General features: G+C 45.1%; 1 long non-coding RNA gene across 1 annotated transcript in view; it reads right to left on the bottom strand.

Moving 5' to 3' along the window:
- LOC143831273 (uncharacterized) overlaps positions 1–22,330 on the bottom strand; it is a 37,025-nt gene extending 14,695 nt beyond the window's left edge. The window contains exons 1-2 of the long non-coding RNA XR_013228781.1: positions 22,255–22,330; positions 2,827–2,898 (exon numbers count right to left, since the gene is read on the bottom strand). This is a non-coding gene — a long non-coding RNA (uncharacterized LOC143831273). The remainder of the gene's footprint in view (positions 1–2,826; positions 2,899–22,254) is intronic.
- Positions 22,331–23,024: the final 694 nt, after the last annotated feature.

Consider the following 23,024-nt stretch of genomic DNA (forward strand, 5'->3'; position numbering starts at 1 on the left):
CAGAAGGGAATTCCCCTTCCTCCCTGTGTTTCTAAACTGCTGGGAGCAGATCCTGAGTCTCAGCATGTAACATCTAAGTTAAGAGCTCCTACATGAGCAATGGAAAGATATGCATTTTCTTGTGCTGTTTCCCAGTTCTCCTACCCTGGTAGTTCTAATAAAATACTTGACTCTACTTTAATATTGCCTTGTCTGGTCTCATCATTATTAACTCTGCTACTTTAAATACAAAATACCCAACGTAAACCTGCATGTAAGTGCTACAGTTGATGTACTACATAGGGCTGGCAGGCTTACTACTTACAAGTTATTCCCATGAGACCATTTATGCACTGTGTTCAAGGAACAGCACAGGAATCTACAGGATTGTTGCAAAATAAAATTTTCCAGAATAAAATTTGCCAAGATGGAAATAAGTGTACGTGGCCATGTTGATACCTATCCTACCAAATATTACCCATAATTTGGGGGATGGGGGGGAACTAAATAGCACAGTGCATGCAGGTCCTAAACAGTTACTCTACTCCAAACCAACTGAAGGCAGTAGGTTTTCACAAAAATTAAAGACTAGCAAGAAAACCCATTGCAAGCAGGAATGCAATGGGCGCTAGGACCCAGGGGACACCAGGAGTTGCAGATCTCTGTGTGTGTCTCTTTCTTTTTGTCTCTAGGGCAGAGTCTGCACTTACTTTCTTTATTCCATGGTCAATCCTGTTGAATTCAGATTGCTTTGAACTCGGGTCTTCTTCTCCCTTCCCATTGAAACAGGAAAATATTCTGCACGTGGTTAGGGAGGCAAGCCTCTTTCTTTCTTTTCTTTAAGGGGGGGAGAGGAGCCAGGCAGGGAGCCTCTTTCTTTTCTTGGAGGGGTGGGGGAGAGGATCGAAAAAGGCAGAAGAGGGAGGAAAAACCCAGGACCGACAGATGTTGAGAGAAATTAGGGGCTTCTCCTTTAAGGCAAGCGTGTCACATGACCAGGTGTAGCCTATCAGAGGTTCTCTACCAAGGAGCTGTCTTTCACAAATGGATATTCAGGATTAAAAGCAGTCTGAGATATTGCACAATAAAGGTAGGGTCACTCCGAATCAATCCTTCTTGCTGCAGAAGGAAAATTTAAATCGCCCAAAATCCAAACGGAGATCGGATTCTGTGTAGAGGGCAGGGACTGAATCGATCTGGGGTTGGAATAAAAGCTCCATGCAGTTTACATCTAGGTGTGCCTTGCAGCAGGAGGCAAAACAGGTAATTAGGGCTTGTTCTTAGGAGGAAAGGAGGGCTAGTCTGAAGTTTGTGTTATCTCTCTGTCTCTCTCCCTTCGTCACAGCAGGGACGGCTCTCTGTCTCTTTCTCTCTGTGGCAGCAGGAGCCATAGCAGGTAATTAGGGCTAATTCTTAGGAGGGAAACAAGGCTGGTCAGCAGCTTGGGGCAACTCTCTGTGTCCCTCCCTGCCTCCCTTGCATCAGGAGTGATAGGAGGGAATGAGGGCTTGTGTTCGGTCTGGCAGGGCTCTGTGTGTCTCTCTCTGTCTCTGGCGTGGCTGAGAGGAACGTGGCTAGTGTGCAAGGAGAGAGGGCGGGAGCTGTAGGGGCAGGGCCAATCAGGGTGCAGCCAGCGTTGTAGGCTGCACCCTATTCCAATTTGGACAGCCAGACATATTCCACCCCCCAGGCTGTTTCACAAATATATATATTGAACCATGGATAAGGATTATTTCCCTACAAGCACCAATTATTCTTTTCTATTTTCTTCATTGGATATGTTGCAGCCCTTTTCTTCTTATGGCTAATAATAACAACATTCTGAAATGTCAGAATCTTCACTTTTATGAGTCTTCTCCGATACACTGAAGTTGATGGCAAACTGTTGAACAAATTGCACATGTAGTCAAATTTTACCCTTTCCCCCCCATATGTTCAGTGAACTTTTACAGGGAGTAAAGAACCAAGTCCATTGTCCAGATCCCTAATCTCAACACATTCACCTGGAAATGTATACATAAGCCACCTGAAGAAGTCGCAGCTTGCCATCATAAGCCACGACTTCTTTGGGTAGTATACATAAGCCATTATGTGCATACGGTTAAATGCATGTAAATTCTGTCCATGTGATTGGAAGCTCACTATCCACAACAGCATATAAGGTGTAGGATTCCATGTGTATCTGCAGCTTGAATGTGTAGAAGTCAGAGGCAGAGCTTGATCCTACTTTCTGTTTCAGTGATCTGGTCCATAACCAGTGGTAACCTACACAGAAATTCTGTCAGTCTTTGCACCTCATCAGTAGACACTTGACTAGATGGCTCCTCTAGAACCAATATCTATCTCTGCATGAAAGGAGATCTCCATAGACCAGTTACTAGTAAAAGATTTCAAACATTTTAATCTTGTTTTGGTAATTGAATCCCCCCCCCCCATCTTTCTCTAAATATGGAAATGGGCAATACACTACTCTTTCCTACATTCTACTGGCACCTTGCCGTTAACTGAGAGAAAGAATATGAACTTTCAGTTTACACAGAAAGAAGCCATGCTACATGTCACAGATAAGACAGCCCGCATCCTTACATGGTAGACGTGGGAGGAGAAAAAAGAGGAAAGAGAAAGTTGGTAAAGTCAGCACTTTACAGTAAGACGTTAATGAAATGGCAGTATGCTGACAGAACTGAATGTCAGCTTCAGATGAAAGATTACATTGTTCTATGGATTGCATAATTCCTTTTAAGCGAAAAACTTGCAAGCAATAAAAGAACTAAACAAGAAATGTCTCCCTGATGTGTTATTTTTAAATTTTATATGAGTGAGCATGAAGGATGGCTATTTCCCTACCTGTAGTCCACAATTCCGCAGTGGTAGAAGCCCATTCTGTCACTTCAGGACTTCACCATCTTATTCTGTTCCCTACAGAGTAGACATACAAAATGGGGAACACATATTTTTGCTTCAGTCTCTGGAAAGAAGGAAAGAACTTGCATGTGGCAAATAATATTTTGTTCCTGTTGGAATATGCAAGATCTATAGTGTGAATGATTGAACAAAATATGCAGCATGTCCTGCAGTGGCCATTGGAGAAGGTCAGGAACTTGGGCCATTTCTGCACGGAGGGCCAGATTGCACATTGTCTCATGACCACAATTGTGGAATAGTAAATTGCACTTTTTTGCCCCTCCACACTATAAAGACTTTCCGTTTCTTTCTGCTGCCACATCATGCCATTTCCCCTGCAGGGGGGAAAGACAGAAGAGAGAGCAAAGTGCTCCTTACTCACCGCCTGTCAATCACTGGAGGCAACCAATCCCATCTTAACAGTTTGTGGGTCTCCAAAGTTCCCCTGAGCATGAAAATTAATTTTAAAAAATTTAAACTTACGTGTTGCAATTCATATATGTTGCCACGCATACATGTTACCATAGAAAGAACTATACAAAAAAATCCAAATCCAAATCCAAATGCCCGGCTGCTGTGGCAAAGGCAGTGTAGCAAAGCACAGCATGTTATGGGTGTCAGGCTTGGCCCCAGCATCAGGCACCATCCACATTGCACCAGTGCTGGAGGACCCCCCGCAGGCACCAAGGCAGTGGCATGGCCAGCCAGTGGAGGGCATGAGGAAAGAGGCATGGGCAGTGGTGGTGGCAGCGGCTTGGGTGGCAAGGTGCCAGGAGGCGAGAAGCGGGGTGAGGAGGATGAGGTGGGGAGCAATTAGCAGTGGTGGCAGATGCTGGGGCCATTGGGAAGGAGGCAGGGGCTAGGAGGGTGAGGCTGGATGCAAACACAGGCATTGGATATAAATTCAGGAAAAGGAGGAGGGAGGGCGGTGCAAGGGTGGGACAGCAATAAAGAAACCATAGCACATTTCCCCTCCATATGGTCTTATTCATGGTTGCTTACTGGTTGCTCACCGATGGGACGCATGATAGAGGGTGGTAAATCCACTTTCCTAGCCATTTCTGCATGAGGAAAATATTTCTGGACAGCCTTCACATGTTGGCGACATATAGAGTCCCCTCCACATGACATCACCAACATCCCAATGCTGTCCAGTAGCCAAATCACAATTTGGCCATTTTAAACTCATGATTTCCAGAATCCAGAAAACTGGATTTACCAGCCTAAATCATGCAAACCACCAGTGAGCAATCAGTGATAAGACTGTATGGAGGGGGAAACTCACAATAGTCTCAGCAGCTTTGTACCAGCCTCACACCCACCCTCCTCTCTCCATTTCCTGCTCTGAGTATTTCTTTTTTTAAAAAAATGGTGTGGCCTCTGTTGCAGCATGACCACAAACCTACATTGTCAAAGGTAAAATAAAAACGTCTTTAAAGTGTCCACAGTCTTTGGGATCAGGCAGGCAAAACACAACCCCTTTTCTGTTCTCTGGAGGTGGAGAATGAGCTGGGAAAGGGGGGGTCATCCAGCAGTATTCTTATGATCATACAGGGGTCTGAGCACCTTGTTTTAAAGCCAACCATTAGCACAAAATGTCTTTTTGGCCTCCAGTTATCATGTTCAGGGTCTCAGAAATCCACCCAGACAGAAATAAACTAAAAAAGAACATGGATTCCAACATAAGGGGGGGTGTGCTGTATTGTTCTGGCATTTCTCCATAGCAATGGGGTTGTGTTGATTTCTGTTAAAATACATGTTGTGGCATTACCATATAGCAACACGGAACTGGCTTTTTGTATGTATGTAAATTAATTTCGGGGCTTGGGGGGAAGAAAGTTGCAGTCCACAAGAGAACTGCTATGTTGTGATTGGTGGCTTGCTGTGATTGACAAGCCGGGGGGGGGAGTCTCGGGATGTTCTCGACTTCAAGTGGAGTGGTCTTTAAAAGCCACCAACATTTGGAGGCTGTCCAGGAACATTTTCCTCATGCAGAAAGGGCCTTTATCTTTCATATAATCTCCCGTTTGGTTCAATTGAAGACTTCCTGTTCCTGTTCCTGTTCCTGTTCCTGTTCCTGTTCCTGTTCCTGTTCCTGTTCCTGTTCCTGTTCCTGTTCCTCCCTACCTGCTTCCCTCCTGAACGGAATGAGTGCAGAACAATAGACAATTAGATATCTCTCTCTCTCTCTCTCTCTACTCTTTCCATACAAAGTTTTTGTTCTTCTAAATACAACTTTTAATCTTTTAAGCTGCTTGGAGCTGCACATCTCTTTGCAAATATAAACTCTTCCAACAGTTCCCTCACGCAACATTTTCTGCTGAATTTAAGTGCCTTCAGATTGCCCTTGCATAACCTGTTCTTCTGAGTTGATGGTACAATGGCTGGTACCATTTAGAATATTATCTGTGAACCATTTGGAGGGCTTTGGTTATGAAAAACATTATGTTAGTATAAAAGCATTGCCATAATAGAAATAGAACATGTTGTCAAATGAATCTTCAGTCTGTACTGATTTCCATGTACAAATTTAAATGTAAATTCTACTGCCAAATGAGTTGCTTCAAAAAATAATGCATGTTACATATCTGCCAATAAACACAGTAATATTATGTGTTCCAGAATCATATAAATGTGCCATGAATGAATGCTCCATCAGATACTATCCTGTCTCATTTATCATTATTCTAGCTTTGGTGGGTACTGTCAACTGTGCTAAATGCTGCTTATCGTGTTCGCCAATGTATCCCTTTATGTTATTCACTATTAAAACCTCCGTTTGTAATAAACTCACAGCAGTTAAGGGTGTGTTTTTTACATTTGATGAGTCTTGATGACTTGAATAACTTGTTCTAATTATCCCTAATTGTTTTCTCTCCATGATAGGAACAAATTGGTTAGATACATCACAGTTAACATGTGTTAGGAATAAAAGAAATAGTGAATGGCTTGGGCAATAGATAATGACATATGGAGGATTTCCCCTCAAGGCCTAGGATAGTAATCTAACAGAGACAGAGCTAATTAACTATGCTTCCACCCTCACTGTTGCTACAAGGGAAATATGAGTCTGGTTATCAAACAATAAGAATGTTTTTATTGTGATCCATGTCCACATTTATTCTTGTGAGATTTTCTTGTCTGATTTCAGTCACATGTCATACATCCTGCCAATCTGGAAATCTACAATACAAAGAGTTACAGCCTTCTGAATCAGTTGGGGCCAGGATTGCCCTAAGACTGTTTATCATACACCATTCATTCATTCATTCATTCATTCATTCATTCATTCATTCATTCATTCATTCATTCATTCATTCATTCATTCATTTTTATAGTCTGCCCTTCCCAACTGGCTCAGGGTGGGTAACAATAAAAATATATACAAAATAATATGTCTTACATAATTAAAATATGAATTCAGTTAAAATTATATTAAAAACCACCTCTTAAAAGCCTTACAGGGGAGCTAATTTATATTGAGCAGATTGATATTTTGAGGATGGGGTTCTTGGACAGGGAGGACAGCATTTCCTTGGTGTTAATATCCTGGCCTCAACCATAGGCCTGGAGCAACAGCAATGTCTTACAGGTCCTCTGGCCATGTTGAAGGTCCCAGAGGACGCTGATCTCACCAGTGACAGTGCTCCACCAGGCCAGAGTGAGAGCTGTGAAGGCCTTGGCCCTGGTCGAGGCCAGTTTTACTTCCTTTGGGCCAGATATCATGGCCCCCCTCACCAGCAATGACAGTTTCTCCAATGAACCAGGGGAACTAGTTTCTCAGAGTGTTGAAAGCTCAGTAGAGGAAGGAATGCTGACTCAGCCAGCTGTAGCTGATCAAGCAGAGGTACAGCCCCAGCCAGGGGTTTTGAGTGGCATTTCTGTTAAAGCTACAGCCTCTGAAGAAAGCAGTTCTTGAGATCTACTCCAAGCTGCCAGAGGCTCTCAGTATAGGCTTAGAACAAATTTAGAGTCCTGTCACATCTTTAAGATGAACAAAGTTTTATTCAAAGTATATGAGTTTTTGTCTCCATGAACACTTCCTCAGATACAATAGGGTTTCATTACATGAAAGAAGATGCTCTGAATACTTACTAAGCTGCTTGTATGAAAAAGAGCTGAACAGTGATTGATTGCAGGACAACATCTGGCTGGGCTGTTGAGACTGATTTAAGGAATGGCCATAAAGAAGACTGTATGGATGTAGTGTCCTCAGTTCCTGAGGCAACCTGACTCCACGCTGTTCTTCCTGAAATTCTTGATGACCCTGGACTGATAGAAATGACTCTGGATACTCTCTGTTAGCATCTGGTCTTCTTGGCTCAGGCACTTTGGTTTGCTTTTGGACTCTCTCTTGGTTCTGATAATCCCCCAGGGATCTGGCTTATTTACAACTGTGAACTTAAACACTCCTCTCAGTGCAGCCTCCACGGCAGCAGGAAGATCCAGCTTCAGTCTGTGCCCAGCAGTGGTTCCTACTCCGGGTTTCCCTCCCAATCCAGCACTGGGTAGCAATGGCAGCACACCAGGGTGCTAATCACTTGTTCTTAGCATTTGGGGGAGGGCGGTTTAGCAGAAGAGCTATATGGTTAGCATGTTTGACTAGAACTGAAGAGCTCCTGGGGAGAACTGGGGGGCTTTTCGCACGCCTTCAAAATCGCACAATGGTTGCCAATTGAAAACGCTACTGATTTGCCATTATGCACAACGTCGTTGACAATCTGCCACACACCTGAAACCGATCCGCAAAAAGCGCTTCCTTGTAGCGCTTTCAGGGAAATCCCCAAAAGTGGATTCACCCTCCGGAAAGCGCTACACTCCTGCAACCAATCTGTAACACTAGCGGGAAAGTTCTGTGCGTTACCATTGTTGTGGTTTCTACAAAGTCCCTCCCCCTGGCTCTCTCCTCTGATCTTCCGGCGAAGCGATCGCCATTTTTTTTTCTCCGAGCGAGCGAAGTTCAACCCACCAGCAAGCCTGTTTAGAGGCTTCCCCGGCTTCAGTCCCTCCCCAGAGCTGTTTAGTCACTAAGCACAAACAACAGAGAAGCCCGTTTGCTGATGTATTTTCCCTTTATTTTTTACACTGTTTTCGGCCGAAAATTGGGCTTGTGAGTGGGGGGGGGGATTTTTTTTTTCACTTGGGGGGAGCGTGGCAATGATGAAACAACAGCTCAAACACACCTGCCAGCTGATGGGTCTCTCCGTTGCAACGAATCAACACATATTCGTTGCAATGGGTGTGTTTAAAAAAAAAACCTTTCTTAAAGGGAAAGGGGCTGTTTGGGAGCATGCTAACGGCTGCCCATTGGCTGCTTGACAGCCAGGGGCGGGACGAGCTCGGCAATAGCGCTTCCTTTCTAGCGATTTTTGCTGAGACCGGAAGCTTGTGGGAACCAATAGAAACGCAACTGGATTCCACTACAAAGTCAGGTATGCATAATGACGAATTGCACTATTTTAAATTGTGATTTTTCGTTCAGCAAACAATTTGCTACAAGGATCCCGGTGCGGAAAGCCCCTGGATTTACCTACACTCAGCTTGTTGGGAAATTTGAGACGGTCATTTCTCAACCTAAGGGGAGTGAACTACGTTCATGCCCTGAGCACTTTGGAAATAGGTCAGGATGAAAATAATGTTCACTGGTAAGGTGACTGGTTGTGTGAGCAGAAGATATGGAATGGGGGGTCTTTACCCACCAGTGACAGGCACTTTGCCTGATTTAAACAGTTCCGCAGGGCCTGCAAAAAGGAGCTCCTCCACCAGGCATTTGGCCGAGACCAGACGTAATCTACAGTGACCAAGGGCCCCACCCCCCCTCAGAATTCAATCAATAAACCACCCCCCTCAGAATCCCATCAACAAGCCCTGGACCTGTTTGTATTACAATTGTTTACTGTTATACTGTGTTGTGTTTGGTTGCAATTGTTGGTTATCGATGTACATGTTCTACAGACTGTTTTATGTATGGTTCTCTGTTATAATGTAAACTGCCCTGAGCCTCCGGGGAGGGCAGTATAGAAGTATGATAAATAAATAAATAAATAAATAAATAAATAAATAAATTTAATTAATTAATTAATTAGTTAATTAATTTGCAGATTTGGAGGGTAGAAGCAGATGCTCATATATGGAAGGGTAGAGACATAGGTTTTGCTGTACGCAGTAATATACCAGATGCCTGCTTTGCAAGGAAGAGGGGTAAATACTCTGTATTCTCTGGCAGTCAGGCAGAGCTTCAGGAAACTAGGAGAATTTATTTATTATTTACAATTTGATTTATATACTGCCATTCTCAGAAATTTTGGCTCATGGCGGTTTACAACATCTATAAAGGTAAAGGTATCCCCTGTGCAAGCACTGGGTCATGTCTGACCCTTGGGGTGATGCCCTCTAGCATTTTCATGGCAGACTCAATACGGGGTGGTTTGCCAGTGCCTTCCCCAGTCATTACCATTTACCCACCAGCAAGCTGGGTACTCATTTTACTGACCTCGGAAGGATGAAAGGCTGAGTCAACCCTGAGCCGGCTGCTGGGATCAAACTCCCAACCTCATGGGCAGACAGCTTCAGACAGCATGTCGCTGCCTTACCACTCTGCGCCACAAGAGGCTCTTACAACATCTATAAAAAACAGTAAAACCACAATTCATAAAAATACCAAAACCCAATAAAACATCCTAATATTATACAAATTCCCAAGATGGTGGTTAACCAGTTTAATTCTCCCAGACCTCTAATGCTGTTGAATCAGAAGTTGGAACAGCTGAAGATAGAAAACACTCTGGGGTAGTTCCTGCCGGTCTAGCACTTAAGCATGGCAACTGGGGGTCCAATTTCCCCCGGTACTTATCAAACACAACCTCAACCAAACACCTGGCAGAAGAGTTCCATCTTGCAGGCCCTGTGAAACCCAAAGAGTTCCGACAGGGCCTGCAGCATTTCTGGAAGTTCATTCCACCAGGTAGGGGCCAGGACTGAAAAGGCCCTCGCCCTGGTCGAGGCCAGTCATGCTTCCCGGGGGCCTGGGACCATCAGCAAATTCACACCTGCAGAGTGGAGTTTTTAAGAAAGGAGGTTAGCCAGTTTAAGGCCATCCCTCCTATCCCTGTATCAACAAGGTGGCAAACCAAGAGCTCACCTTGGCAAACCACATCAAATGAGGCTGACAGATCTAGTAGCACAAGAATAGCTGAACCGCCTTGATCCAGCTGTCCGCTGAAGATCATCCATCAGAGCAACCATCACAGTCTCCACCCTGTGGCCAGGATGGAATCCAGACTGTTATGGATGCAGGGCTGAAGTTTCTTCCCAAAATGCCAGGAGCTGGTCTGCAGCAGCCCTTTCAAATACCTTACCCAGGAACGCAAGATGTAATACCGGGCGGTTATTGGCGGGGTCCCATGGGTCCAACAATGGTTTCTTCAGAAGAGGATGAACCACAGCCTATTTTAGCCTTTGAGGGAGCTCTTCTGTAGAAAAGGAGAGGTTGATAATATCCTTCAGGGGATCACCAATCCGCCTGTTGCCCGATCTGAGCAACCAGGATGGGCAGGGATCAAGGAGACATGTGGTCATCCTCACTGACCCCCAGCAATTTGTCCACATTCATAAGCCAATCAGAGAAGTACTGAAAGATCAGCCATGAATAAAGGGCAAAACTTGAAGCACTTACGTACTCAAGACAGCTGATTTACAGGCAAAGCAGCAGGTAGGTTGGGTCCATTTTAAATACAACTGGAGAATAAGGATCAGAAGAGTTAAAGTCTGCCCTTTCCTCCACCTTATTCTATGTATTGCTTACTTCCAGTATCAGAACTTAGTGGTAAGGGAAAAGTTACCAGAGAACAGAAAAGTTAAGGGTTGGTGAGAAAGTCTTTAGCTCTTCTGACATGTATGTGTTTTAAGATTCAAAACAGGCCTTCTTTCTTTTCCCTGGAAATCCCAGAAAAGAGGAAAAAACTTTACTCCCACTTCATTCTTCGTATGCTATACAAATAAAACATTTAATTGCCTGTAAAAAAGTGATATGTTTTCTTTGCTGCGTGAAATTTGGCAAGCAATATCTCTTGAGTAAGGAATACCAATCTTTTGAATTTCATGCTAATTTGATGGGGAAACAGAAAGTTACATCCAGTAATGTGATTCTCACAAAAGAACAAAAGAAATAAATACAGAGAGAGAAAAAAATCCAAACAGGTGTAATAGCTAGGGGAGGAAACAGTAAAACAAACGGGGGGGGGGATCAAGGAGCTTTCAGTGCACTCTTATTGAGACATTCTCACAGTCATAAACATATTCATTCAATAAGCATCCAAAAGTATAAGTTATCTCTCTGGACCTTGAATTTTTAATGTTCTCAGATATAGTGTTCTCAGATAGACAGAATGACTGCCGGTCCAACCATTCACACAAACTATGTGCACAGTTATGGTGTGTACAAGATGATGTGTGAAAAGACCTGCTGCCAGTCACCAAATTAAAGCAATAAAGAGATACAAGCCATGGCTAAACTGACAGGAGTAAATATGGCTGGCTTGGATCGCTTCATAGTCTGGTGCCCTTGAGGACTGCCTCTCCTGGTAAGAACCTATGCTCTAGCGTTGTTCATCATACCATACAAGGAGGTGGGGGAGGTGGGGAAGAGAAGCTGTTTTCGTATCATTGCATCAAAATGCTTTGCTGGTATCACTGGCCAACCATGAAAATACTGGGGAGAAGTATAAAATGGCATGACTGAGAACACTATCAGATTCCATGAAACCCTCAGAAAATCCTGTTAGAGTTTATATTATTTGATTATTAAGGAATGGAAGTTATGTGAAATGTATTTATAGCAACATAGTAAGGAAAGCCAAATTGGAAACTGCACTTACCCAAGCAATAATTGGGGACTATCGTTATCCATGTCTGAGCGTGAATCCAGCCCAATCAGGGTTGTCCCCTCAATGCACTGCCCTCCCTCCAGCCAGCAGCGATAAACACTGGGAGGCACTGGCAGTGGTGAGAAGGAGCCGGTGGGGCCAACACTACCGCTGAGGCTGATGCCCTACCAACAAAGAGCTCACCAAGCCACAAAGAGGTGGCACCGCCGCCACTGCACATGACGCACTGGGGATGCTACACTGCTGCCAGTGGCCTGGCGGCGACAGCAGTGCTGCCGTGGCACAGCCCCCAGGACGAGCAGCAACACTCGGAGTCTCGCTGCACAATCACCACACCGCCCCCACCTTCCATGCACAAGGTGAGTGCCATCAATGGGAGGCCCCTCCCAGCCTCCAGAGCAACCCTCCCTGCCCACAATCTCTGCACCCCCCCCCCAATCCCACACCCCCACTAGTGCCCACTGAATTTGCACCTGCAGCGGGCTTTTTGACTAGTCTAACATAAATGTAACACTGTCCAAATGATTAAATTGACCAGATTATGGTCAACAAATGGTTGACAAGTTGGTAAAATGTGGCGTGGATTCTATTACTGCTGGGGGACTGAGAACTGGCTGACAGATCACACTTAAAAGGGTGCTTGTAAGTGTCATGAACCCCGATTCATGCCATCCGGGGCTTCTTCCATTCCTGCATTCTTCACACCTTCCTACCCTCCCTGGCCGGCTCTGGCCAAGGCCATAAAGCAATAAACCTGTCCTCTGGGATCCTTACTCCCTTCCTTTCCCAGCGGGAGAGGCTCCATGCGAATGTATCAATCTTACTGTAAGTGTCCTTGCGGAGACAACTCAAAGTCTCAACAATGCGCCAACTACTTGATAAGTCCATCTGGCGGCTTAGGAACCCACTCTCCCCTGCTATCCTTTCCACTCTCCCGCTGAAATACCTTCGCCCCCCTCCCTTATTTGGTGGGCCCTATAAGTACCCCACCTGTCCCCCTTGTACTTTATTATTATCAAGATCTTTGCTTAGGAAGATCTTGGCATGCTTTAGCTTTCTGTGGACTTTGCCTAATAAAGCTCTTCTTGGAAATATGCAACTGACTGTTGGATTTTGGATGTGCTTTCACTTGGGACTCCACAGGCTGGGCTCAGCCTGATTCCTGACAAAGGTTATTATCAATTTGTGGGACAAACAAATGGGGCACCCCGCGACGTATTTTCCCACGTCGCGGCACGCCTTCGACCACCAAAACTGGTGCCGCACCAGCCCCCATGTTTTCAGGAACCCAAAGTGTCCCGCTGCTTTGCTATTGTGGCGTGACGTGGGAAAATACGTCGCGGGGTGTCCCGTTTGTTTGTCCCACAAGCATGGGGGGGAAACCTCAGGGGTTATTGAAGCCCCTTGAGGTTCCAAAGCGCCCCTGGGAGATTATCTCCATGGATTTCATCACGGACTTGCCCCTTAGTCAGGGGAAGATGGTGATCTGGGTCATATTCGACCAGTTTTCGAAACAGGCACACTTCGTGCCGTGTCCGGGTTTGCCCATGGCACAACGCCTGGCAGAACTCTTCGTCTCCCACGTCATGAGACTCCATGGGTTCCCCTGCAAGATAATCAGTGATCGGGGGGCCCAGTTCGTTGCCAAATTTTGGGGGGCCCTGATGGACCTGGCTGGCGTTTCCTGGGGGCTCAGCTCCGCCTACCACCCCGCCACCAATGGACAAACTGAACGAGTGAACCAGGTACTGGAACAGTACCTGCGCTGTTTCCTGAACTACCACCAGGACGATTGGGTCTCCCTCCTGCCCCTGGCTGAATACGCCTACAACAATGCCCCACACTCCAGCACGGGGAAATCCCCATTCGAGGTAGTGCATGGGTATGCCTCCCCCCAATCCCCACTCTGATGAAGCCGCCAGGGGACCCCACCGCCGTTCCACCGGGGGTAGACGAGTGGGCCACCATGGTCCGGGAGGCCTGGGGGGAGGTATCAGATGCTTTGTCCAAAGCAAAGGCCGACTTCAAGAAATGGGCAGACCGCAAGCGGCCTATGCGGTGGGGGACGAAGTGTACATCTCCACAAAACATTTGAAAAACCGGAGACCCTGCAAGAAGCTCAGTTATCAATATGTCGGGCCCTTCAAAGTAGTGGCTGTGTTAAATGAGGTGGCGATCAAGGTAGACCTGCCTAAAGCCTATAAAAAGGTACACCCCGTTTTTCACATCAGCCTGGTAAAGAGGGCTCCTCCGCCCGATGCTTGGCACCCCAAGTCACATCCCCCGCCCCCCATCATGGTGGGCGAGGACACCCAGTATGAACTCGCGGACATAGTGGACTCCAGATTCTTCCGCAAGCAACTCCAGTACTTGGTGTCCTGGAAGGACTTCCCTGACTCTGACAACGAGTGGGTTAACGCCGAGGACGTCGCCGCCCCCTCCTCCTTCGCAAATACCACTCCCGCTTCCCGGACAGACCGGGCCCAGCCCCTGTCGTGGTGGGCGGCTAGCCGGGGGGGGGCCTTGAGGGGAGGCGAGTGTCATGAACCCCGATTCATGCCATCCGGGGCTTCTTCCATTCCTGCATTCTTCACACCTTCCTACCCTCCCTGGCTGGCTCTGGCCAAGGCCATAAAGCAATAAACCTGTCCTCTGGGATCCTTACTCCCTTCCTTTCCCAGCGGGAGAGGCTCCATGCAAATGTATCAATCTTACTGTAAGTGTCCTTGCGGAGACAACTCAAAGTCTCAACAATGCGCCAACTGCTTGATAAGATTCCGGGCCATCTGGCGGCTTGGGAACCGACTTCCTTTGTCGCCTCTCTGCTCTCACGCCGAAATACCTTCGGCCCCCCTCCCCTACTTGGTGAGCCTTATAACTACCCCACTTGTTCCCCTCATACTTTGTTATTATCAAGATCTTTGCTTAGGAAGATCTTGGCATACTTTAGCTTTCTGTGTACTTTGCCTAATAAAGCTCTTCTTGGAAATTTGCAACTGACTGTTGGATTTCGGATGTGCTTTCACTTGGGACTCCACAGGCTGGGCTCAGCCTGATTCCTGACAGTAAATCGTTCATCATCTTCTTGGAGAGGAATGATGAGTGGAGTGCCTCAAGGATCTGTCCTGGGTCCTGTGTTGTTCAACATGAATGAAGAAATAGAGGGGATGCTTACTAAATTTACAGATGACTAGTAAACTGGGAAGTGTAGCAAACACGCCAAAAGAGAGAATCAGAATACAGGATGATCTTGATAGGCTAGAAAACTGGGCTAAAATGACTAAAAGGAATTTCAATATTGATAAGTGTAAAGTTCTTCATTTAGGCAGGAAAAATCAATTGCATCACTATAGGATGGGTGAGACTTATCTTGGCAGTAGTACATGTGAAAAGGATCTGGGGGTCTTAGCAGAACTTATACTGAACATGAGTCAGCAGTGTGACTCAGTGGCTAAAAAGGGAAATGGAATTTTGGACTGTATTAAAAGATGCATAGTGTCCAGATCTGGAGTACTGTGTCCAGTTTTAAACACTACAACTGAAGAAAGATATAGAAAAACTGGACTGTGTCCAGAGGAGGGCTACGAAGATGGGGGGGGTTGGAGACCAAGTTGTATGAGTGAGTTTGGTCTGCTTAGCCTGAAGAGAAAACAATTAAGAGGCGATATGATAATCATCTTCAAATACTTGAAAGGCTGTCATATGGAAGATGAAGCAGAATTGTTTTTTTCCCCCAGAACCAATCAGTTAAAATGAATTCAAAATAATTTTCAGCTAAACATCCAGAATACATTCCTGACAGTTCGAGCGTTTCGTCCGTGAAACAGGCTTTCTTGGGAGGTGGTGATTCTCCTTCTTTGGAAGCTTTTAAAAAGAGGCTAGATAGTCATCTGACAAAAATGTTGATTTTATGAATTTGGGCAGATTGTGAGTAGGTGGACAGGAAGGAATATTTCAGTGTTTGTCGCTTGTGGCCCTTCCTTGCTTACCCAGGGAAATGCTATTTGCTACTGTGGGATGGTAGGTGAATTTCCTCCAGGCCAGGCTGGATTCTGGAGATTTTTGGTAGAGGGAATCGCTTGGGCATGAAATTGGGGTCACTGTGGGTGGGCAGGTAGTTGTGTGTCCCTGTACTGTGCAATGGGTTGGACTAGATGACCCTGGAGGTTCCTTGCAACTCTACGATTCTATCATTTTATGATTCTATGAAAGAATGCTTTTGTCTTTCACCACTGTGTTTGTTCATGTGGAATTGTTCCTACTAATTAAAAAACACTTTTTCTTCATTAGTATTTCTAATTGATTATCACATTTCAAATTAAAGTATCCACATTTGTGAACTGTTAAATTAATGTATGTAGCCCATTGCTACATTTTCAGTTCATTTGAAATATACTTCATCTTAATTCATCTGACACCATTTTCTATCCAACAGATTCTGGATCATCCCTGCTGGAATAATTTTTAATTTAAGATTAAGATGATTAAGAGTTTAGGAAACAAGACAAAGACAAAATGTGGATGTTTGCCAAAAAGCATTCTACTGTGTTTTTTCTTTAAAAGATAGAATTGACATTCAAGTTAGATGAAATCTTCAGAATTAGAGTGGAGTTTGGTTAAATAATAAATAGACAATTCAAGTAACCAAGATACAACACAATCTCCTGCCCTCTGAGAAATGTTTGGGCTACACCCGTCTGAGAGGCAGCTTGGTGTAGTGGTTAAGAGCATGCTCCTTCACATGCAGCCAGCTGGCCAACCTTGGGCCAGACATAGCTCTCTCAGCCCCACCTACCCCACAGGATATCTGTTGTGGGGAGAGGAAGGGAAGGCAATTGTAAGCCACCATGAGACTTCTTCAGGTAGTAAAAAACAGGATACAAAAAAAAGCTCTTCTTCTTAGTTTGATTATTACAACATGCATTATACAGAGCAGCCCTTGAAGACTGTGTAGACATTTCACAGTGCAGAATGTAGTATCTCAGTCTTAGGTGGGAGGAATCGAAACAGATTTACTTACCTAACAAGTTATATTATGCTTTTCCCTCTGTGGTATGAAGCCTATATATAAAACCATGGACAACCCACTGGCTTTGTTTGGGCGATGCTGACTGTTATCCCTCAGGTTCACATTATACCATCAAGCAAATCTCACCCTGGGAAAATATTGCCTTTCAATAGAAAATACTTCCTTCCAGTCAGTCTTCAAATATACCCTCAAAAGGTACTTAGAACTATACTTGTTATAATGAGAAGGCTGTTCAATCACATTTATTCCACTTTGAAGATTAGACAAGTTCATTACATGAACTTAACCTTATGCCAAGCCAAAGCTGGCAGCAAACTAACAGTCACTGGGTTCCATTCCAGGATGATCAGACCCATTTCTTCACATGCTACAGCCTATGCAGGTTAAGTCTGGGATTCCCAGTGTTTGTCAGATATTAAATAATCACACATAAGTTGTGGGTTCTCAGTTCCCATACTTATGGTGCCCAGTCAGGAACAGTACCGCAGTTCACCTTACGAAGGGTCTTCGGCCTTTCTTCCTGCAACATTTCCCAAGCTTGATACAGTCCCATGGAGGGAATAACAAATTTGAGAAACCCACATGTTCCCAGTATGAACTATAGTTTGTATGTGGCCAGAGGTGCATGTCTACAGCTCACAGATGGTGACTATAGATGAACCAGCAACTGAAATCCCAATTCACCTAAAGCATACTGTTTGTCAAAAATCTACCCAGGGTCACGAGCCCCAAAGAAGTAAAAGTAGCCTCAATGAGGGCCAGGGCTTTTTCAGCCCTAGCTCCGGCCTGGTGGAATGTTCTTCCTGGTGAAATCAGGGCCCTCAAGGAAATAGTTCAGGAGGGCCTGGAAGACAGAGTTATTCTGCCAGGCCTAGGACAGAGGCCAGGAAATAAGACCGAATAGATGCTGGCCTCCCTATCTGAAAATAGTTCCCCCAAAATTAAGAAAACCATCCAACACTGTCTAAAACCCTCAGAAAATGATTTCAATCAAAGGGTAGTTTTTTAAAATATTTTTTTCAAACCTAATTTAATGTTCTATACAATTGTTTTAATGTATATTTGTATTGTTTTTAAAACCTGTTGTTACCCACCCTGAGTCATCCAGGGGAAGGCGGGTTATAAAGAGAAAATTATTATGTGATTATTTGTATATTTTATTTACTTAACTTGTTCTTATTGTGAGTCATTGGGGGGAGGGGGTGTCTTCACAGAAGAAAAGTAGGATATAAATACTTAGACCAATGGTTAGTTGTCTGTCTGTCTATGCCCACTTCTCTGACTAAGAGCCTTTCTCCAGAGTTTTTGACTCAAGACTTCTGGGCCAAACCAAACATGTAAATGCAACCTCATGCTCCAATACCACAGTAATTACTTAGCAGTATATTTAAAATAAGCCATTCCTATGAATATATGTTTCTTGAGCATGTTGCCAGGAATGAACAGAAGACATAAACAAAACAAAAACCAATACCAGTTTTATGCTTCAAGTTATGTAAAGATTTCAGGTATTCAGCCAACTACCATGTATACCATCCTGATTTTCACTTTCTTCTAGTAACAGTCCAATTTTTTTCTTCCTCATATTGACTTTATAAGTACCAAGAAAGACCACATAAATCCTGCAAAGTTTAATTTCAGTCTCTTTATAGAGCTGTCCCGGGGAGTCATGTATTTGTATTGGTGCTCAATGGGGTTTTAAATAATGCAATTATAAGAACTGAGTACCAAGACACCAAAGAATCCTAAGTGCTATGTATTTCTGAAAAATGGAGCACTTTGTGATAGCGATAGAAAGTTGGGATGATTTGTAGTGCAATCAGATTTTCACAAAAGCAAGGAACAAAAAAGGCTTCAAAACAACAAGCAATATATAGTGGAAAGAAGGATCTTTGGGAGAATGTCTTCAAACTACTTGGGTTTGAGCCATGCACTTCAAGTTCCAGGTGGTGAAAAGGGCTCTTGGGTAATGAAAGTATCCACAGAGCCCTTTTCAGTACATCTTCTGCCCCTCAGAGCCAAAGTAAACATTATACTCTTAATGAGCAGGCTGTGGTTCCCCCAAACCAACTCTTATTCTTCTAAGACACACAGCAGCTGCTGGGAACTACTTTCTTAAGCACCACAGTGAGCCCAATTTGGATCAAACTATATTGTGGGTTGAAGATAGGCTTCAGTCTTACTCTTCTGACACCATTTTTCCCAACTTGAAATTGCCCTTTCAAGTGCATTATTTGCCCTGTTGTGGAGGCAGCTCTGTGGTAACATTAATGGACTTGCTGAAGGTGTAACCGCTAGCTTGTTGAGGTGCACCTCTTGCCAGGGATTGAGTAATCAGATGTAAAAAAAACCTAACTAAACAACGAAGGCTTCCAAAGTGCACATTTGTACCTGAATCAGTTCTGACCAGAATCATACAGAACCTGTTAGAGTTACAAATGCCTGTTATCTCTACTACTGCTGAGTGAGTGGCCAGCTCTAGGTTGGAAAATACCTGGACATTTGGGGGGCTAAGCCTAGGAAAGGGAGGTACTTCATTGGGATATTATACTGTATAGTCTGCCCTCCAAAGTAGCCATTTCCTCCATCATCTGGAGTTTGCAAGACTCCACTTGGAAGTGAAATTAGGCTATTACCAGTTTAGAGTCTCTGAGGCTGGAACTGAGATTCAGGCACTACTGCCAGGAGCAGGTATATTTGAGTTCCCAGAGGCACTGAAGGGGGTGGTTATTTGTTCCTTACTGAAAAGCCATTGCTGGATCCATGGGACTGGTCAGCTACCAGCCAGTTTCGCATCTTGCGTTTCTAGGCAAGGAAGTAGAAAGGGCTGCTGCTGACCAGCTCCTGGCATACTTGAAGAAAACTTCAGTGCTTGATCCATACCAGTCCGGCTTCTGTCCTGGCCATGAAGTGGAGATGGTGTTGGTAGCCTTGATGGATGATCTCTGGTGCTTGCTAGATCTGGATGGTTTGGCCATACTTGTGATGCTTGATCTGTTGGCTGCATTTAATGTGGTCAGTCATGGGTTATTGTCCCATTGCCTCGCCAGAACCAAGATTCAGGGGATAGCCCTTCAGTGGCTTTCACCCATTCTTTGGAACCAGGTGGAGAGGGTCACAGTGGGATAGGAGTTGTCGCTTCCCTACAAACTCCCTTGTGGGGTTCCACAGGTAAAACTTATTTCATATAAAAGTAAAACTTATTTCATACTAGTTTCAAAGCCCATTTCTAAACATGGGTCTTGAAAGGGGATAAGGGGGAAGGGGAAAGGAGAGAGGAGGGCCGCGGCAGCTTACCTGGTGGTCCGGCGGGCTGTTGGGCAGGCGCGCAGGCCGCTCCGGACAGTGGCAGATGTGCGCGCAGCCTTGTTGTGGGGAGGCCCCGGCAGCCACGCTCCGCGCAACTGCCGGGGGCTCGCTGGGGCGGCGGCCTGACGTGGCGAGAGGCGCTTTGCGCCTCTTGCCGCATCAGGCCACCAGGCAGGGAGCCCCCGGCAGCCGCGCTCCGCGCTTCGCGCATCCGACGCGCCAAGCCAGCAGCAAAGGGAGCAACTGCGAGCCGCGCTGTGCGCAGCTCACAATTGCTGGGGCTGGGAATCGGAGGGACCAATTGGCAGGCGCTGCGCGCCTCTGATTGTCTGTCCGGAGGAAGGGTCCAATCTGGACCCTTCCTCATCACGGACACATCCCGCCCTAGAACCCCTTAGCCTTTTATTTAATCCGTGGCGCCCACGGCGCCACGGGCGGTTTAAAGATGGCGCCCGCGGCGCCACGGGCGGTTTAAAGATATTCATCAATGTAGATAAGATTTATAATGAGTTTATTTTTTTTAATTAAACAAACTTTGTTTTCCTTTTATTAATACAGTTAGTTTTAGTTCCAAAGCTAGGAATGATTTTGTTACAGATAATATGGAGGTGGGATTGCACTTTTCAATTTGCTAATGGAAAATATAGTGGCCACCACTCCCAGCCACAATTTGTGGTCTGCTGGGTAAGGTAGACTAACGGGTCTGGAGAATATTTCCAAATAAGACAAAAGAGGAGACATCTTTAGGTTCGTAGAGAGAGCACATTGCATAAATGGTGATAATAATGGTAAAAAATAGAATGTGATCCTAAGAATTCTTTATTGGGAGCAAGCCCTGTGGAATAACCTCAGTAGGATTATAAGTAGGATTGCTCTTCAAGCTTCACTAGTGGGAAGGACAGTCCAATACAATAGTGGACCATTCTCCTACAGGGAGTCATAAGAACTGTTTCCTCAGAAAGTACTTCCTCCAGAAGTAATAGGAGCCATTGTTTTCAAAGAATTATACAGTAGTCAGTCCTTTCAAAGGATTCAGATTTAAGTTCAAGGTTTAATTCAGCTATTTAATCCATCAGCCTTTCAAGAGGAAGGAAAAGACAGCATACTTAATCTTCGCTCAGCCAGTTATGCGGCTCCAGTAGTAAGGGTACCATTAAAGTAATATCAAACAGACATCACCTAATGGAGAATCAGGCCTAAATTCTGTGTGAAAACACTGTTCCAATTCACCAGACAGTGATGAAGTACTACAAGGTGCATTTTCAGGAGGAATGCAATCCTGCACTGGCAGGGGAATTGACTAGATGGCCTCGTAATGGTGCTTCCGCATCTCTACATTATACTATTTCAATAGTAAGATATATATCATGCTCAAGGCAGATTTATATGTTTGCCTCTGTGAAACTCTGTGAAGTAAAGCCAGGAAACTACAACACCACTGAAAGCCTTAAATTCTTCATTCCTCTCTTAATGTTTCACCAGCAGGGCAGTGGGAGAGAGATACTAGGTGAAAGAGGAGCAGATAGCGGCAGTGCCATTTGTAACAGTCGCATGGGGCTCATTGCTGTGGTCTGTATTCAGGGAGTATCAGGGTTAAATAAAAACAGGCCAAACCAATAAGTGAGAATTTTTGTTGCCAAGATAAACAAAAGAATGGCCATTCAAGATGTAACTTAGGATAGAATTAAAAAAAAATAGATATTCATAATAGGGTCTGTGTGGCTAAAATAAACAACAGTCTTTGGGCAGCTAAAGATTGAGGTTTACATTAGGAATGGGCATGTACCAAGGCACAAAACATTTTTTCCCATGAAAATGCCCTGGTTTGTGTCCCTTGAACATTTCAGCTGGCAGCCATTTCAGACTGACTGCAGACTGACAGCATGCCCATCCTGCTGTCAGGCTCAAATGGCTGCAAGCCATTTCTGCTATTGATCTTGTTTCCTCTCACTTAGATGGGAAAGAAGCAAAATGGAGGCTTTAAAGGCCTGCGAGGGGCATCCCCGCCCGGCCACTCCCCGGATGGCTGCTGGCTTCCTTGGGGCCCTCCAAGAAGGGCCACCATGTCTTCGACGCAGCGGCCCAGCTTGGAGGCCCCAGGGGAAGCCATCCCAGGCCACCACCGTCCCCGCCAGGCTCCCATCTCACCAGGTGCTGTGGTGCTGGGGTATGTTGCCATTGTTGCAGGCACCCTTCGCATCTGCTCTGGCCGTCGCTGTTGAGGGCCCAAACAGAAGGCGCTTTGCGCTTTCCGATTGGGCCATCACCTGACTGGCCAGAATGGCAGTTTGTCCGGGTGAGGAGCCAATCAAAAGGCGCTTTGCTTTGCACCTTCCGATTAGCCTCTCACCCAGACTAGTCCTGCCCACTCTCCACCCACTTAGCCCTTAGAGGATTATGAAGGAGAAACGATGCTAGAAACCCCTGTTCCCATGTTTCTGGAAACAATCTGTCAGATTTTTTAATTAATACGTTCATTAATTAAGCTCTAAAGTAGCAAAAACATACCTCAGAAAGATAGACTCAGCATGTACTCTGTTTCATGGGACTTTACTGTCATTCTGGCTGGAGCACTGACCATATTGTTTTTTCATATGTCTTTCAAGGAACCATGGCACTATATATGAAGGTTTCCTTCAAACATCTATAGAATTATGTCTTTTTTATGGATACGATGCAGAAACAGTGGTTTTATCTATCAACTGCTGTTTTGATCTTGCACTTGTGGAAAGATGATAATTTTTATTTCCCCCAAACTCACAACACCTACTACTGTCATCTGACAATGAAGCTACGTCTTACATAATGTGCTGGTACAGTTTTGCCCAGTCATTGTTGCAGACTCACACATGTGCACACGCCTTCAGGGCTGGGAGCTGGCCAAGGGGGTATGAGACCTCTTCCCCCCCCCTTTAGAC

This window comes from Paroedura picta, chromosome 3 (genome assembly GCF_049243985.1).
Source record: "Paroedura picta isolate Pp20150507F chromosome 3, Ppicta_v3.0, whole genome shotgun sequence".
Lineage (NCBI taxonomy): Eukaryota > Metazoa > Chordata > Lepidosauria > Squamata > Gekkonidae > Paroedura > Paroedura picta.